A 6420-nucleotide genomic window follows, 5' to 3' on the forward strand; every position below is an offset into this window, starting at 1 on the left:
TCAGCCTCTCTTCATAGCTAGTATTTCATTCTGATTGGTAGGCAGATTAGTAAGTTTCGGTCACATGGGATGCAGAGGAAGCTCGTCACAATTGGCTTGAAGGAAGAGGGGTAGTTTTCAGACTGGAGGCTTGTGAGCAGCAGTGTGCTGTAAGAATCAGAACTGAGTTCACTGCATTTCATCATTTATGTCAAGGATTTAGATGTGGATATTGGGACCAGAGTTAGTAAGTTTACAGACGACATCAGAAAGGTGGTGTAGTAGATTATCTCAGAGTACAAGAAGACCACAAATAGATGGGACAAAGGGGCAAGGAGTGACAGATGAAGTTTTATTTAGATAAAGACGAGGTTTTGTATTTTGGGAAGGCAAATCAGGGCAGAAGTTATACACTTAATGGTCAGGTCATGGGGAGTGTTGTGGAACAAAGGGACATAGGGCTGCAGGTACATTGTTCCTTGAAAGTGGAATCGAATGCAGACAGTGCGGTGCAGAACACATTTGGCACATTTGCCTTAATCAGTCAGAGCATTGAGTATAGGAGCTGTGGTGGCAAGTTGTATCTGTACAGGATGTTGGTGAGGCCACTTTAAGAATACCACGTACAACTCGGTTTTCTGCAGAAATGACTTACACAGATGTCCCAGGACTGGAGGTTTGAGCTTTAGGGAGAGGTTGATTAGGTTGAGGTGTTTCCCCCTGGAGTGTCAGAGGTTGAGGGGCCACATTATAGAGGTTTATAAACCAGCAGGGGAATGGATATTCTGAACAGCCACACTCTGCTCCCCAGGATAGGGGAATCCAGAACAGGAGAGTATAGGTTGGAGGGGAGAGGGAGAATGATTTAGAAAGGACTGAAGATAAATGTTTCACACACAGAGTGGTGTGTGTTCAGAAAGTGCTGTCAGAGGAAGTGGTGAAGGAGGTTACAATCGCACATTTAAAAAGTATCTGAAAGACGAGGGATATCGGCCAAATGCTGGCAAATGGAACTGGATCAGATTTGATATCTGATCGGAGTGAACAGATTGGACTAACGGGTCTGTTTCCATTCTGCATGACACTTTGATTCTATCAGAGGAACAACGAATAATTCTGAATGGACCTTTCAAGTGGGAATTCTCTTCACTGGAAGTTTATCGTGCCTCTATGTTCGCATTGATTGAAAGCTGCATTAGATAAATATTTGACAGAGAACGGAGTCATGGATAATGGGACACAGAAAGGAAAGTGGGGCTGAGTCCCCACCCTGATCAGCTACAATCTTAGTGCCTGGTGGAGAATGTTCAAAGTATCTAATGACTTACTCCTGTCCCTCAATCCCGTGCTCCTGTGCTCCATTCAGCCCATTAAACCTGTTAGGCAGGAGCATTTAGAGACTACGTACTTCTATAACCTGGTGCACAGAAACAGAGGATATCTTTCGGCCCTTAAAGACTGTCCCACACGGTTTGAGGTGATTTGGGAAATGTAATTGTAAAACCCAGGCTGGGTATGAAAGAGGTCCCTCATCTCTCTGTACAGAGCTTCCCCTCTCTGAAACTTGTGCTCCATTTGTTGGTCATGTTGTAGACCCAAATTCACTATGAATACAGCCTCCATACCTCACCCAGAGATGGCTCACAAAATCCTCTAGTCTCCCTGACGGCAACATTCAACAACAGAACATGCATGAAAATAACACCCACTAACTTTCCAATAACAGAATGTGAGAACATCAGACGCAGGGGCAGATCATTCACTCCCCAAGCCTGCCTTGCCCTTCACTAAGATCATGACGGATCTGTTCTCGGTCTGAAATCCTCTTTCATACCCAATTCCTCATCGCCCTCACCTCTCTGACAGGTCAATATCCATCTACCTCCTCTTCAAATACTTTCAGTCATCTGGCTCCCCGAGTACTGTTGAGAAGAGAAACCCTGACATTCAATGCCACCTGTTTGAAGAAAACCCTTGCTGCTCCTATACCATGGCTTATTGATATGAACAAAAGAGGTTGAATCAAGGGGTCAGGTAAAAATGACTGGCCCTGATATCAAGGGTTCTGTTGACATCAAGGAGCTTAACAAACCTGGACTTAATGGGAATCAGAGTAAACTCTCCAGTGTTTGGAATCAAACATGACACAAAGGAAGATGTTCATCATCTCAGTCCTGGGTCACCTCTGTAGGAGATCCTCAGGGTAGCTTCCTCTTCACAAACTTCTACAGCTGCTTCATCAATGTCTCCCCGCCACCACCTTCCCCACCATAAGATCAGAAGTGGGGATGGTCACTGAAGATTCCACAACGTTCAGAACATTTTATCCCCCGTCAGCTCCTGAACTGGTCTGTGTCCATGTGCAGCAAGACCCAGAATCCATTGAAGCTTGTGCTGTTGACGTGTCTGTAACATTCATGTAACAGCACTACCTAACACTGCACATTGCCACAGTAAAACAAGAGTTCATTCCGCACCTCACACTGGTTTCACAGGAACATGAGGAAATCATTCAGCCCATTGACACTATTGGAGAAAAATAGGGACAGCCTATTCAGTGCCTCCAGCCTATTACTCAGGAAGAGAAGGATTCTAGTGCGATGGGCCATACCAGTTCCCTTGAAAATATTTGAAGGCAGTAGCCTAGATTCTTACGTTTTCTTATTTTAAAGGAAATGTAAAGTGTCTGTTCCAGATGCAATGTGACTGGTCAAACCACTCGGTGGTGAGCAAAGTACATTTATTTAAACACGAAAGATGAAATAAAACCAAAGAAAGAGAAATTTAGAATAACATAATTCTATTGGACAGCTTAACAGAATAATAGAACTAGGAGCTATTACTAATGAACTAGTCCAACATAGAAAATTCTAATAACCACAAAAGGAAAATGCAGGAATAGAAAACAGCATCTAGAGAAAATTCAGAGAGTGTAGCAGCCAGGAGACATTCTGTGAAACTTCCAACTCTGTGGAGACCCCTATGTTACTGAGAAACCAAAACCCAGTGATCCTAATCTGTGAGAGCTGGCCACACCCATTCACTGCATTAAAATAAACCTAAGGCCTCCATCGCTGTTTACTCAAGTGGTCTTAACTAGCCAGCTTCGTAACGATCGTTCAATATCCCTCTTGAAAGAAACCAGGATAAAAAAGCCTCTTAAAGCTACAGCATCATCACACTTGTCAACACATCGAGCTGTCATACAGGAAACAGGGGCAACCCAATCAGGCCCTTGGCCTTGTCCAGTCGAACGAGGAAGAAGCCAGTCAGTCCCTTGAGTCATTTACACAGGATCAATAGGAGGCCATTCCCACCTCAATGCACTTACACAGGGACAGAATGAGGTAATTGATGCTGATTCCTGATGAATGTCTTATGCCCAAAACGTCGGTTCTCCTGCTTCTCGGATGCTGCCTGACCTGCTGTACGTTTCCAACAATCGACTCTCTACTCTGATCTCCAGTATCGGCAGTCTGAGATGTCTCCTAATTGATGCTCCAACATGATAAACAATTGAAGCAGAGGCTGCATAGACAGACTGCTCCACGTTGTTCCTCATGGCTCTGTTGCTCATGATACGCATGTGGGACTTTAACTTGGTTTTCTCGCGGTGAGGAGGGAAGCCATATGTGTGAAGTCTCAAGAAGGCACCTTCCATCTCCGAGAAGCCAGCCTGGTGTTCTCTGTGTAGAGCGGAAGCTGATGGGAATGGCTACCTGTTTCAGATGGAAGGTATTGTGACTGCTGTTGGGGATTGTGAGTAACCTGACGTTCAGAACAGGTTCACACGTCGACTACACAATAATGTGGGGAGAGTTAATGTAGGTATATAAACTATTAGGAAAGACACGTTGGACTGATGGATGGATTCTCTAAGTTCAAATAATGCTGATCTTGTTCATGTTGATCTTGTCCAGTGCATGTCCTGTTCAGTGTAACCGTTATGCCTTACTCTGTCCTAGTCTATTTCCACCCTATGATCTGTCTGGCCATGCTTACTATAATCTGCCTCCACTGCTCATAATTGAAGTGTTTCCCTGTACTGAGGTACACGTGGCAATAAATCAAACCAATCAATCCTGGGTAAATTATGAATTTCTCTCCCTGTCAATGTCTGTTGGGAAATAAGTGATCGCTGCCACTCCTCGTGTTTCAGCATCACTATGTTTTAATCTCTCACAGTTCTACAGATTAAACACTCAGCCTCTTCACTCTATTCTATGATACCATCCCCCGTGTCTGTGGTAAGGAGATCATTCCTTACAAAGGTGATCAAATCTGTAGAGAGTGCACCTAATACTCTCTCAGCAAGGCTCCACAACAGCAGGAAGATGGCTTTACTTATGTACTGGAATCATCTTACAATGAAGGACAGCACAACATTGACTGCGCCCCTTACTTACACAGGGTTTGATTCGTAGCAGTCAGCATAGACTTGTGAGTGGGAGATCATGCTTCGAAATTTGTTAGAGTTCATTGATGAAGTGACCAGGAAAGTTGATGAGGACAGAGCAGTAGACGTAGTCTCTATGGATTTCAGTCAGGCCTTTGATAAGGTCCCACACGGCAGGCTGCTCTGGATGGTTATAGTGCATGGAATGCTGGGGGAACAGGCCAATTGGATGCACAGTTGGCTTGATGGTAGGAAGCAGAGGGTTTAGTGGAAGGATGATAGTCAGACTGGAGGCTGGGTCCATGGCTGTGTGTTGTCTATGATTTGGTTGAGAATGTACAAGGTATGATTAGTTAGTTTGCAGATGGCACTAAAATAAGTGGGAGCATGATCAGTGAGGAAGTTTATCAGAAATTGCAGCAGGATTTTAATCAGGTGGGGAAGTGGGCCGAGAAATGGAAAATGGAATGTGTGAGGTCTTGCCTTTTGGAAACTTAAATCAAGGTAGGAGTTTCATGTTGAATGGGAGGGCCTTAAGGTGTGTCGTGGGAAGAATGACTATTGGGTTCAGGTGCACGGTTCTCTGCGAGTGGAGTCGCAGGTAGACAGGGCAGCGAGGAAGTCTTTTGGCACACTGGCCTTCATCAGGCAGGACATTGAGTATAGAAGTTGGGAATTTATGTTGCAATTACACAGGACTTTGGTAAGGCCGCACTTGGAGGATTGTGATCAGTTTTGTCACCTTATTATCGGGAGGATATTATTAAAATAGAAAGAGTGCATAAGAAGTTTATAAGGATGTTGTCAGGACCCAGTGGTCTGAGTTATAGGGAGAGGTTGAACAAACTAGGACATTTTGTTTAGAGTGTAGGAGACTGAGGGGGGACCTTATAGAGCTGTATATGATCATGAGGGATATGGATAGGGTGAATGCTCTCAGCCTTTTTCCAAGGTTTAGAGAATCGAGAATAGAGGGGATGAGTTTAAGGTTAGAGGGGAAGGAATAAAAGAGAAACTGAGGGGCCACTTCTTTACACAGAGGCTGGTACGTGAATGAGCCGCAAGCAGATGTAGTTGAGGGGGGTACATTAACAACATTTCAAAAGCATTTGGATAAATATGTGGATAGGAAAGGACTAGAAGGATATGAGCCAACTGCAGGGAAATGGGGTGAGCGTGGATGGACATTTACAAGGTGGAGTCGAACCCCTCTGTTAATTAAAACCAAACACCCAGAAAAGCTCGCCTCACCTTGTAATCTGTTAAAATATGAGTGATACAGATCTCCTACATTCCACTATTTTTTTTAAAAAAACAGCCAGTCAGTTTCTTAGCTTTAATAGCGAATACTAAACAACAACTATTCACAAATACAAGCCCCTCTGTTTCTTAACTATTTACTATCTGACTCCAACTCTGTAAAAATATGTTATTCCAACAACCCACACGTTAAACATTACAATCTCAAGACCACACAGTCTCCATCTTCCACGCTGTCTTCACTCTTCCAGCTGCTGATCTCCCTGGGTCATTTTTTTTTACTGCAAGTAGGTTTTACATGAACATGTATCTTTGATAGAGAGTGTTTGAGTTGGCCAGTTAGCACTCCTGCTCTACAGCAGATACACTGCTGTTGGATTGCAGTGGCTCTCCCTCTAGTGTTCAAATGCTGGGTTTATACACTCCCCATGATACAACAATTCTCATAATGTGATTGCTTTCCAGGTTTCCAAACAATAATATTCAAATTCCATTGGCTTCTGGTATCCTGAGCGTTATTCAAACACTTTGGTTGTATTTGAATTGTTGTCAAAGTAGCAACCAAAACTCAGGATTGTCATTGTTGTCTACAACCATCTGCGACAATTTGTCATGTAGCCATTCAAATGTTGTCAGGCCAGTACGAAATTCAATCATTCTTTTTCTATAATTGAAATTTTGTATTTTTTTTTCTGGTGCATATTGAGTTTTTCGACAAGTAGCCAATTGGCCACTCAATTCCATCATCAACTTTCTGTGTCAACACATCTCCGACCCCTGTATCC

The sequence above is a fragment of the Hemiscyllium ocellatum genome, unplaced genomic scaffold (genome assembly GCF_020745735.1).
Source record: "Hemiscyllium ocellatum isolate sHemOce1 unplaced genomic scaffold, sHemOce1.pat.X.cur. scaffold_285_pat_ctg1, whole genome shotgun sequence".
Taxonomy (NCBI): Eukaryota; Metazoa; Chordata; class Chondrichthyes; order Orectolobiformes; family Hemiscylliidae; genus Hemiscyllium; species Hemiscyllium ocellatum.